Raw genomic sequence first — 13,633 nt, forward strand, 5'->3', positions numbered from 1 at the left:
AGATCCTGTAGTATCAACCCCCACATGTTACAGATGTGCAGAGGGACACAGACGTGATGGGTGACTTATATACAATTAACCAGGAGAATAGGTTTGAGGATTCTCACCACCATATTCAGAATTCTTACCGTAAGTCATTAAGATTTATTTAACCCTTGCTGAGCATCAAAAATGGACTAGACTTCCCAGTGACTTGCCCAAAGAGAGTCATTTTCTACATAGAAAAAGGCTTAACACTGAGGGGAAATTACATGATAATCCTCAAGGAACAAAGAGCCTACGAGTTCCAGCACTTGTAATCATGCAGGCGTCTGCCCAGTGCAAGCAGAACTAAGACCTGGCCTTTGCTTGACTTTTTTGTTACATAAGAAAACGCTGGGAGTTAGAGCCAACATTTTATTTTTTTTTAAAAAAAAAAAGGCAAAACAACTAACAAAAAAAATTAATTCCTTTACTCACTTAATCAACATTTCTAGCCTATCTGGTGGAATGATGAGAAATGAATTAAACCCATCAAACAATGTATTCATTATAAAATGTGTATCTGTTGCTTGGGCTAAGGACTCCAGATTGGCACAGCCCCATTTTAAATGGTTTTCTGAGATCAGTCTGGTAGAGGCCCTCTTCACTGTCCCTGAGGCTCTGAAGGGGTATGTGTGCAGCTTGTGCCTTTACTCTGTGCTGGTTAGTTTTTCTGCCAACTTGAAGCAGCTAAAGCCATTTGAGTAGAAGAAGAAAGCTCTGTTGAGAATTGCCTCAACCAGACTGACTTGTGAGCAAGCCTGTGGGGGCATTTTCTGGATTAATGATTGACACAGGAGGGCCCGGTGTACTGTGAGCGATGCAACCCAGGTGCAGGTGTAAGAATGCATGCTAGGCAAACCATGGGGAACATGCCAGTAAGCAGCACCTCCCACCTGGCCGGCCATGGCCTCTGCTTCAGTCCCTGCCTCCAACTTTCTGCCCTGACTTCCCTCAGTGATGGACTATGATTCAGAAGTGAAAGATAAAATTAACCTTTTCCTTCCCACACTGCTTTTGGTCATGGTGTGTTATCACAGCAATGGAAACTCCACTTCCTTGCAACTAATCGTAAGCGGAAAGAGTTTTGCTTGTCAGGAAGGAATTTGTCTCTGTTAGTTGGAAATAATATTAGAGACTTTCAGGATCTCAATCATGAACGCACCTCTCTGCGCAGAGGCCGCAGAGGGAGAGGTATGTGATCAATAGGATGGTTCCAAACTGAAACAAATTCTAATTGGTTGTGGATCCCTCGGTGGGGTCACCTTACTCAAATTTGGGGGAGGGTGTGTAATGTTAGCTCAGCTCAGATACATTAATGCTTAAGTCTCAAGGGAATGGAATGCAGAGACTCAGTGCTAGCTTGACTCTGGGATGTCCTCTAAAGAGCATTTGCTAGAGGCTTGCTCACCAACCTGGGGAACTATAGAACCCCTAGGAGATGGGACCTATTGAAATGAAGTTAGGATGATGGAGTTGTGCCCTTGTAGGAGATACTGGGATCCCAGTCTCTGCTCTGTGGTACCAACTCTCATGAGCTGAGCATCTCTGTTCCCTCATGCGTCCCCACCCACATCATGATGTGCTGTTTTACCGCAGGCCTCAGAACAAGGGAGCCAGCTGACCATAAGCTGAAACCCCTGCAACCATGGGCTGAAATAAAAATGTACGCCTTTGAAAATGTTCATCTTAGGTACATTTTAGCAGCGGAAACCTGACTAACAAACTGTATACTGGTTATGTTCTGGGTAGGAAGCCTGAGAATGTTGACTGGTCAACAAGGTAGGGAAGAAAGGGTGAGTCCCATGGGCACTCCAGAGCCTTCTCAGAGAGAAAGGTGGAAAGTAGGGTCCAGCTTACAATGCCAGTGTGTCTGACCCAAAACTCAACCACTGTGACCCAAGCTATAGTACGTGTTGCATCCTGGCTCTCTGTGGTCTACTTTACTTTGGCTATAGATCATCTGAAAACGATCATCCCTCACCAGCAGTGGCCAGTGATGTCCATGCACTTCATCACTGTCATGAAGGACACCTCTTCGAGGAATTTACAGTTTTGGAATCTTCAGAAACTCCAGAGGAAATCCAACTGTATTCAGAGCCAAAAGGCTAGAATGGTGTAAGGCGGAGATCAGTTAAGCATTCAATGACGTGTTATGGATTGAAAGTGACTCATGGTTTGGTCGGGGGGGGGCAGGAAGGGAGGGAAGAGGGGGAGAGAAGGGAGATCCCTGAGATGGTGGGGGGATGCTGAAAAGGTACAGAAGTTTCAACACTCTCTCTCAAACAGTGGAAACTGAGCCTTGAGGAGAAGAGGATTTGAAGACATGGGGCAGCTGTCTCACAACCTGTATGACCAAAGTTGGAAGCTGACGGATGCGCGGGTCAGCTTGAGAAACAGTACATAGAGAAGACATACGGATGATCCAAAGTATTTCCAGTTTTCAGATTACTTACTCTGACTGTCTCCTGAGCAAGGACATTTCCTGTGGTTTATAAATAGGCCCCAGCTATTTTCGTAAACCTCTGTGTCGATGACCCTTTCTGCAGTGTTCCATGGAGACTTCGGATTTCCAGAAGGCAGGAGAAAATGTATAAACATGTAGGAGATGATCCTGAACATGAAGCCCCACCAGTAAGAGCCCTCACAAAGCCTATGCAGAAGCTCTGCCCTAACCAGGCACTCACCTTCCCCCCCCCTCCCATCCCCTCCTGGCTACTTTGCAGAAGAGCCAAGGCCTTGGCACAGTCGGACCTAGAAGTTGGGAGATAAAAAAGCTCAAGACCTGACCTCATTTGTGTCAAGTCACAGAGAGGGTGGTGCTAGGTTACAATTCAGCTTTCAGATTTCCTTCAACCCCGCTCAAACACAGGATTTCTATCTACATCTATCACTCAAGAAACCAACAGAACTGAAATTCCCACGTTTTCTAGAATGGGACCCTTTTTGCTAGGCTGAGCATCCCTATAGCCTAAATCTGAGGAAGCTCCAAAGCATTGCTACACAGTAGCTGGTGTACTATAGGAAGGAGATAATTCTCTCAGTAGTTAAGGGCTCAGATTCATATAGATATGTGTTTTCTTTGCAACTGGCACTGTGCTCAGTCTTTCTGAACTCTTCTCTGTTCCAATTTGTTCACCAACATTTGAGTTGCTATGTATTGTTCATTATGGCCTGAGAAATATGTTAGATAAATAGATATCTTTTATTTGTATGTTTCTTTTGGTTTCTTGCTAATGTAGATGTAGGGCAAACAGGAACTGATGATATATGTACCTTCCGGTCTTAAACAGTTGGTAAAAGAAGAGAGGAGACCCATCATTCACTCACAAATCAGGGTGAATTAAAATTAATAACAATAAAAATAGCAGCAAACTAATGCAAAAACCCTGCTAGAAAACCACCGGCCAATCTTGTTACCTGAAGAAATAGCTGTCAAACATCTCCCAGACTGCAGAATCCTGCTGGGAGTAATCCTATATGGTTTTCCGAGTTCAGAGCCGTGCCAAAGACCTCTCTAAATGAGAATGGGTGTTAGCAGCCCTATCCCCTTACAGTTGGGTTAAAATTAACAATCTGTGTTAAAATTAAACCACCACCAATAGTATTTCTGGCCATCCCCATAGGCCTTCCAAATACCTGAAATTTCTAAATTCTGTGGTTGAAATGGAAGCTCCACCCAATCTATCAAATATAACAGCACCTGCTTTAAGATGTCTTTTCATGGGCAGAAATTATATCTAGAGTGTCATATGCATGTGTGTTCAAGTTTTTTTAGTGATACAAGTTTTTTTTTCTTTAATCCTTTTTTTTAAGCCATAAAATTTTTCTTGGTTTAGTCATACCACACATGTAAGTTTTACATTCACAGGGACTTCCAGATGAGAGGGTGAAGCATTCTTTGTGGACCCATTTTTATAAAGATGAGTTGTATGTTAACATACATGTTAATTTGGACTGTATGTTAAACCACCTGATAACTAGAACATAAGTCCATGTGGGAAAAAATAAGTTAACGGACACTGAGGAGGCTGATGTGTCTTATATCTGCTTTTTGAATTTTGTCTCCAGATTTGAAAAAAACTAGAACAGAAATATCGTGGTTCCTACTCTGGAAATCAGTCAGGTCTTCCCATTTTGATATTTTTTTTTAAAAAATCACATAAATATATACAAAGACTCGAATCAAAAACAAACCAAGACAGCAAACATCACTTCCCTGCAATGTGGCAATTGGAGTGGCTTATCTTCTGTGCGGCCTGCAGGAAGAGAGATTCGGGTCTTCTGTTCTGGGAACTTGCATGTTTGCAAACAGTGAGACAGCATAAGGACGGCAGGACACACCTTCCGCTTTTCTCCAGCAGAGCCCGGGAGGACTTCCCAGAAGGGCTCCCTTCCCAGTGCTGCTTCCGGAATCACCTAGCACAAAAAGAAAGGAGGGATTGGTCTGAGTTATTTTAGAAATGGGGATGAAACATTTACCTCTCGATTCTAATGAATTAAAAAATTTTACATACAAAGTAATGAGTTTCATCATGACCCCCCCTCTTTTTTGTTTTTTCTAAACAGGGTGTCTCTGGGTAAAAGCCTAGCTGTCCTGGAACTAGCTCTGTAGACCAGGCTGGCCTCGAACTCACAGAGATCCACCTACCTCTGCCTCTGCATCCCTGGTACTGGGATTGAAGGTGTGTGCCACCACCATCAGCCATCATGACATTTAGATAAATATATAGATGATAGATAGATAGATAGATAGATAGATAGATAGATAGATAGATAGATAGATAGATAGATAGATAGATAGACAGACAGATGAGGGGAGAGAGAGAGATCATTGTCCCTTGCTCATGTTTGGTACCACCACTTCTTTCTACCTCTCTTCCCCCCTCTCCCTTCTACTGGCTCCCTTTCTCCCTCATGAAGCCTTCTTATGTTCTCATGTCTCTCTCTCTCTCTCTCTCTCTCTCTCTCTCTCTCTCTCTCTCTCACACACACACACACACACACACACACACACACACACACACACATTTACTCATTCATTATATGCTTATTTATGTATATATTTGAAGCCATAGCCCAGAGAGAGGAAAACATGCAGTAATTTGTCTTTTTTCTTCTCATTCATTACTCTCTCTCTGGTTGCCCTCTCTCCCCTCCCTTTGGACTGCTTCCCTGCCTCCTCTCCTATGTGACTCCCTCTGCTTTCATATTATACACACTGGTTTGTTCATATGCTTGCTAACTTTCTAAGAGACTCACTCAGGCTTGCCTCAACCTTGCTATGTATTCCAGATTAGCCTTGAACTCTCAATATTCCTGTCTCAGTGGCCTGAGTCCTGGGACTGCTGGTGTGTGCCATCATGCACAGCAGGGTTCCTATTTCTTTTTCTTTATTTTATTTTATTTTATTTTTTGAGACTAGTATTTAATTGCAACATTTCTCCTTTCCATTTCTTCCCTCTAAATCCTCCCATATATCCCTCACCACTCTTCTTCAAATTCATGGCCTCTTTTTCAATGTTATTGCAAGCATGTATGGATATTCATTCATATTTATTTTTAATTATTTATTTTCATTTTATTACATCGGTATTTTGCCTGCATGTACATCTGTGTGAGGGTGCTGGATCCCCTAAAACAGGAGTTAACAGACAGTTGTGAGCTACTATATGGGTGCTGGGATTTGAACCCAAGTCCTCTAGAAAAGCAGCCAATGCTCTTAAACTTGGAGCCATCTCTCTGGCCCACATACGTATTTCTAAATATAATCTGTTCAGTTCATATAATGCTACCTGAATTACGTCTTCAGGGCTGACCATTTGGCACTAGACAGCAAGTTGGTGTGCTCTTCTTTGAAGAAGACCACTTCTCTCATTTCCAACTTTCTTCTGTTCTCTAGTTCTTTGTGTAGGCATAGGGGTGAGGCCTCATGGGCTTTTCTTCCAATAGTTTGGCATGCTCATTGGTGTCATCCTTATTTAGCTCGTGTTTGGGCCGTCATACGGGTGAGACTTCATGGGTGTAGCTTCTGATAGTACAGGGAAATGATCTTATGGCGAACTTCCTGATCCTCGGGCTCTTACCATCTTTCTGCTCTGTCTTCTGCAATGTTCCCTGAGCTTTAGCTGCAGGACCGCTCTGCAGATGTATCCCCTGGGACTGGACTCTGCAACTCTGCATTTTGATTGGCTTTCATTTTCTGTAGTGGTCTCCATTTGTTATGAAGAGGAATTTTCTTGGTGAAAAGTGAAGATTAAAGTTATTTGTGGACGTCAGGGCCAATGTTTATAGATTATTGTCAGAGATTATGTTAGTTTAGTAAATTAGCTGTTGCAGATTCTCCTCCAATAACCATGATTTTACTACTGAACTGTTAGCTAGATTCCCAGTACCAGGCATGGTATCTCTCTTGTTGATCAGGTCTTAGATCCAATTACAGAGCTGTTGGTTACCACCAGGACATGTGTGCTACGACTGCACCATTAAGGTTACCAAACCATGTTGGTCACTGGGTTTTCTCTTTCTCGATGTAGCTACATGGACATCTCTGTAGGTACTTTCATCTCTGTAGGTACTTTCATCTCTGCCATTATAGAAGTCTATTATATACTCTTCAGGCAACTGTATACACCCAAGTGACTGGAAGGAACAAGGTCTGAACACAGAAATTTCTGCTCAAAAACCCTTCATTGAACTGTTCATAAAAGCAAAAAATCTGAAACAACACACAGAAATAAATGTGAGGTATATCCACGGAACACCACAAAGCTGTAACGGTAAAGAAAAGGATAAAGGAGCAAACAAGAGCTCTGCAGGATGTCATAAGTTAGAAAAACAAGAGGCAGAGCAATCCCTACAGCTTGTTACCTGCTGAGTAAGAAGCAAAGAAAAGTTTTAAGAAATACATTTGGTTCTGTTTATATATGCCTAAAGAAACATTGGGTTGGTACCCTGGAGAGTAGTGCTTAACCAATTTACAAATGTAGCCACCTTTTAAAATGTGGCTGTAAGTCTGCTCTCTTATATGAATGGGGGGGGGGGTGCAAAGTAACTGGAAATGGGGTTAGATGAAGTAAATAAAGATACATATAATTTTTAATTTTCATTTTTTATGATGTGTATACAATGTGCGGTGGTGGGAGGCAGGGTGGAAGCGCATGCCATAGTGCATGTGCCAAGGCTAGAGGGTGACTCGTGGGGTTGGTTCTCTCCCTGTAACTATATGTGGGCTCTGATGATTGAACATAAGTTGTCAGACTGCACAAAAATGAGTCATCTTACCAGCACAGGGTACATATCTTTAGCGCGTGTGCGCGCGCGCGTGCGAGCACGCACAATGAGTGCAGGCATGTCTACTCATGCATGTCCATGAGGAGACCACAACCGAGCAATGTCAGCTGTCTGCCTCTGTTGCTTTCCACTTTACTTTCGGGTGATAAGGTCTCTCGCTGAACCTGGAGCTCGCCATTTCTGCTCTACTAGCTAGCTAGTGAGCTCCTAGTATCTGTCTGCATCCCCTGCTGTGAAACAACCTTTCTACACTGTAAATATGCATTGCTCTCATTGGTGATAAAAAGCCGACTGGCCGATAGCTGTACAGGAAGAGATTGGGCAAACAGCCACACAGAAGGAATGCTGGAAAGATGAGGGTGGAGTCCGGAGTCATCAGCAGATGCAGAGAGAAGCAAGATGCAAGAAATCCGTACTGAAAAAAGACACCAAGTCACATAGATAAGAAGTATGGGTTCATTTAACTGTAAGAACTAGCTAGTAACAAGCCTGAGCTATTGGCCAAGCATTTATAATTAACACTGCATCTCTATGTGCTTATTTGAGAGTGGCTGCCGGCACCGGAAAACTCCGTGTACCATCCCCCACCCCACATCCCTATTCTTATCTCTCAATTCTGGGGTTAAAGGCACTCACTGCCATGCCTGACTTTAATATAAATTCTGGGGATCCAAACTCTGGTCTTTTTACTTGTGTGGCAGACACTTTACCTATGGAGCCAACACCTCAGTCCTCTGATGTGTGTGTGTGTTCTTGTGTGTGCATGCGTGTGAGCATATGCTATGGCGTGTATATGGAGGTCAAAGGACAACCTTGCACGGTAGTCCTGGTCTTCCTTCTAATGTTCGAAACTGGGTCCCTCTGTTCTTTGCTTCTGGGTAAGTCAGGCTAGCTGGTCCAGGAGCCTGCAGAGATTCTCTGGTTCACCTCCCATCTCTTTATAAAACACTGGGCTTACAGATATCTGCTACCATGCCTGATTTTACAAGAGTTCTGTGGGTTCAACTCAAGCCCTCATACTTACACAGCAAGCAAGCATTTGAGTACAGGCTTTCTCCCTAGCCCTGATCTGATAAAGTGAAAGGATCACTTATCCAAAGAAAAATCTACAACTAAAAGAGAAGTCTCTGATTATGGCAATGAGCATTTTAAACAAAACAGATGAGAACTAAGACATGATGAACTCATTCATCACTGTAGCTTTGTCCTAGGGTACAAAGCCCTGTAGCAGAGTTGTCACCTGATGCTGGTGCTGTGGAAACCTGGAGCCACGGTCGCTTGGGATGAGAGGTTGGGAGCAATATCAGCAGACGTATTCCTTCTGAAGATCAGGGAGAATGAAGTTCATAGGGACAGACCAGGTAGCCCAGCTAATGCTCAAATCTCATAGCGGGAAAATAAATTGAAGAGTAAGGAGAGCAAGCTTTGATTCCTTTCCTAGTGATAGGCAAAGCTAGGATTGCCTGCATCAACACCGAACACCAAACAGGAAATGGCTTATGGCTAACGCTGTTGTCTTCCCACCCAACAGGTGAAATCCCAGACTTCTCTCAAATTTTGCTAAGCAGTAAGAAACTTGGACAGGATATATATATATATCCCCATCCATCCATCCATCCTATTCCAGAGTCCCTAACAATCTGAGATCCAGATTCCAAGTCCTCTTTGGAGAGGTCAGGAAAGCAGAAATGTCCCTGCAGCTGAGACAGGCCTGTGTTTACCCAGGACTCCTGCTTGGCCACTCCTGGGAAGGCCTCAGAAGAGCTCTTCAAAGCAGTCCTCAGAAAAACAAACACCCCCACCCCACCCCACCCCACCTCCTGCCCCCTTCAGAAAACAAACTACAGTATTGCTCTGTTCACGGAATACAAGGGGATTTTATGCTTAAGGGTTTTTGTCTTTTCTTTTCTTACTCCACACTGGCACCGTTTACTAAGGAGCGGATGGCTTTCAAGTTGGGTTATTTGAAACATAAGCACTTAAGAATCCAGATGTTCCAAACTTTCCCAATCCATACAGCCTTCATCTGAAAACCACCCTTTTTACAGTTTTATTGAAACTATGCCTGTCGAGGAGAAAGGGTGTCTTTGACTACATTTTAGAATTGTGTGTGTTTATATCAAAGGCAGAAGAATAAAATGTCTCAGATCTTATTTCCTCTTTCAAACGTTTGGAAACATCTTTTATGGAGTGTATTGACATTAATGTTCGTAATCCCAACACTCAGAAGGCTGGCATAGGAGGATCCCAAAGTCAACTCTGATACATAGAAAGCCACTGTGTCTAAGGCAGAGTGAGAGGGGACTTAAAACTCGTGCTTGCTCTAACCTATCAGTAAAGGAAGGAACTCAGGAGAGAAAGAGCCCGTAAACCATTAGAAACAACCTGGAGGGCCAGGGTCGGGGTGTGGAGGGAGGAGTCCATTTATCTTCTGACAGAGAGATATCACATTTATGCTGTGGCCATGCATCTAATCCACATCAGAAGGTGTAGGATGAAAATGAGGTTATTCCAAATACCAAGGTGTTATTTAGGGGCAAAGCAGACAGAATTTTAGGTCTCAGTCTAAAGCACTGGTTCTCAACCTATGGGTCGTTGACATCTTTGGAGGTCAAACAACCCTTTCACAGGAGTAGCCTATCAGATATTCCGCATATCAGATATTTACATTATGATTCACAACCGTAGCAAAATTACAGTTATGAAGCAGTAGTGAAAATAATTTTATGTTTTTGGGTCACCACAACATGAGAAACTGTTAGGAAGGCCGAGAACCACAGCTCTAGACTGAGGAATACTCCAACAAACTGCCTCTGACCTTCCCTGCTGTCTGTAGAGAAATGCTTTTTTCTGATTCTCTTTGAGTCTCTGAACTTTCTTTAATAAACTGGAGGCACAAACCCTTTCCAATGGCCAGCAAACTGTGTCACACTTGGGGGACAGAGGTTCTTCTTGAAGCAACGGCTCTCTGTCCTTGCCAAGGTTTTATGTACACTTCCAGAGAGTGACACTGTTCTTTGGTTCACAGAAAAGCATCCCGACTCTCTACCCCGCTCCCCGCCCCACAGCCACCGAGGCTGATGGGGATGTCGGAGAACCTGAGACTTGGACATCTGACCTCGATTTGGAGTTATTACTTTGTAGTTAACCCAACTTCTAGTTGCTTTCCTTCAGTTTTCCTGAGTCTGAGGATTCAGCTACTGACAACCTCATTTGACAACAGCATTGTCCAAGAGAAAGGTAAACACAGTCCACATATATATTAAAATGTCCAATCGCTACATTTTTAAACATAAAATGGTGAAGTTAACTTTTAAAAACAGAACTTATTTTACTTTTTATATCAGTCGTGTCATTTCAATATGTCTAAATGTTAAGGGTTGAGGACTGTTGAGATGGCCCAGCTGGTGAGCATGCTCACTGCCAAGAACGATGACCAACGTTTGATTTTCAGAGTCCACACAATGGACTTCTACACACACAAAATAAAATGTAATAAAAAAAATTGGGGGCCCAGCAGTGGTGGCACACACCTTTAATCCCAGCACTCAGGAGGCAGAGGCAGGTAGATCTCAGTGAGTTCATGGCCAGCCTAGTCTACAGAGTGAGTTCCAGGACAGCTGGGACTACACAGAGAAACCCTGTCTTGAAAAACAAAAAGAGCAAAACAAAACAAAAAATTGAGAGATTTTAGTTCTTTTTTAACTGAGTCTTTGAAATCTAATATGGATTTTTATAAAATTTACTGTTAAATAGATTTAGGTTAAAATGTTTAATTCATTAAGACTAAGTGAAACTGAAAGTCAAGCCCCTGTTATTCTAGCCACTTTCGAATACTTCATAGCCATGTGCCACTAGGCCTAGGAGTCCCGGTACCTGGAGCCTTTCCTTTTTCATTCTTAACAGCTACTCGCTTAGGAGGGATTCCAGGAAATCCTTGTGGCTGGTTTCATTCCTGCAGTTAGAGCCTCAGTATCACTCACACATTTCCATGTTGTGAGAACTAGAGCCAACTCTCCGCAGATGTGCAGTGGAATAGGTTAGCACACACGTGGGAGGTAAACCGCAATAAATCCTGTCTCAAGAGGAGGATTTGGGCAAATCTAAAGAGCCTGAAGACTTTCCGGAAACTGGAGACTTGTTGGAGACTGATACAAAGCAAGGTATTTAAAATCATTTTACTTTTGAAATACATTTAACATCTTAAATGACATGCATAAAACAAAAATTACCATCATCTTTTATTTTTAACGTTTGTTTGTTTGTGTGTTTATAGGATTGGGATAGCATGCTGGACTTGAGCTCATATGTAGTCCAGGCTTCTTGGCAATCCTCCTGCCTCGGCCTTCTGAGAACTGGGATTGCAAGTGTGCATCACCACACGTGGGTGAACGTGAACATTTGGCAGTATTTCATTTAATAAGGAGACTACAAAATCACCACCTTTATATAATTAAAAAATAAAGTCATCACATCAAAATAAAACCAATGCTATATCCATTCTGCAGTATTCATACTGTTTCTTCTCACTGACTCTTCTACCCAGAGCCACAAATCTGATTTCCACCTCCATGGATTTGCCTATTTTGAACATTTCATATAAATGCAATAGTATAACACGTGACCTTTTATCTGGATTATTTCACTTAGTGTTTTCCAGGTTCATTCACTGCATGGCATACATACCGTCAGTACCCCGTGCCTTCACTATGGCTGAACAGTGTCCCACTGTATAGACAGCACATCTTGTTTACTCATTCTCTGATGGACATTGGGGCTGTTTCTAACTTTTGGCTATTATGAATAATACCAGTTATTCATATTAGGCACAAGTATTTCCTTAACTACCTGCTCTCAATTCTACTGGGATGGTTGTCATGTAGAAAGTGTACTTTTAGCTTTTTCAGAGACTGCTAGACTTTTTCGCAGTGGCTGCTTTTTTTTTTTATTTCTACCAGCAATGAATAAAGCACCCAACACCTCACTTTGTCACTAATATTTGTTGTTTTCTTCTTATTGTTTTGATTACAGCTATCCTAATGGGTATGAGGCATTTTCTATTGCTTTTAATTTTCATTTCCCTCATAGCTGATGAAGTTGAGCCTATTTTAGGAGCTTGTTGGACACGTATAGAACATGGATGAAAGATAGATTCAGGTACTTTGCCCATTTTGAGCTGGGATTTTGTTATTTAAGAGTTCTAAGTTTTGGATATTAGACTCTTGGTAAAGCCTTAATAGTTGCTATTTATGATTATCATTAATCATATTCAATTCAAATAAACCAGAAATCTTTAATAGAAACTTGAGACTATTCTGATTTGTTATAAACTTCCTTTATATTTATATTACTATATAATCAGATTTCTTACTCACTACAATGGAAAATTCAAAAAAATTTAAAAATTTAAAAAGTAAAAAAACTGCACACTGCTTTCTTTTAGAACACAGATTATATACTCTTCTAGGTATATATTTAATAAATTACTTTACGTCAGCTATTATACATTTAGTGCCAAAAGGTACTCATTCAGGATGATGGTTTGAACATATGTCTTTAGGGGTTTTTTTTCAAAATAAAATTAATTTTTTGAGGCTAGGTTAGCCTCAAACTTGCTAAGTAACTGAGACTGCCTTGTACTCCTGGTCCTCCTGCCTCCAAGTCCCACATGCTCCCAAGAGCACAGGCTTGTGCTACCACACTGGACGCCTCAAAACATTTTGATGCTGAGGAAACTTCCCACACTTCATAGGAGTTTAAAAAACAAAACAAGCAAACAAACAAAAGGACAAGTATAAGAATAAATAAAAATTAAGAAAATTTATTCAGGCTTTAAAAAAATCTGTTCTGATTTTGAAGTTTAAGGCTAAGGTCAGTATAATAAAAGATAGGTTCTACTTGGGCTAATATAACAAAAGAATAATTAGAGTACCGTTCTTTTCTAAACTAAATGGTTGTAGTAGACAGTCTTCTTGTTTACACAGATATGGGTCCAGGTGCAGTCACATGACTTACTTTGGCATTTGAAAGAGGGAGAAAGGGACCAAGTGTCACTGGTTAGTTGCTGACACAGTCTTCTGTTACCGTGGAGATGGAAGCACTCATTGACATGAGGCACCCTAACATTAACGTACCCTGGAATCTGAGCTGGAACATGGAAGACAGCTGCCCCAGAAAGCCTCTTGGTTCCAGAGCTAACTTTATAAAGCAATAAATTAACCTTTGCTGATTTAGGGACCCATATGTTAAGATCTGGAAGTTTCATGTTATCGCTCCACAACACAGTCTACAGTTACTAACAGATCTTAACAACATCCCC

Source organism: Microtus pennsylvanicus, chromosome 12 (genome assembly GCF_037038515.1).
Source record: "Microtus pennsylvanicus isolate mMicPen1 chromosome 12, mMicPen1.hap1, whole genome shotgun sequence".
NCBI classification, from domain to species: domain Eukaryota; kingdom Metazoa; phylum Chordata; class Mammalia; order Rodentia; family Cricetidae; genus Microtus; species Microtus pennsylvanicus.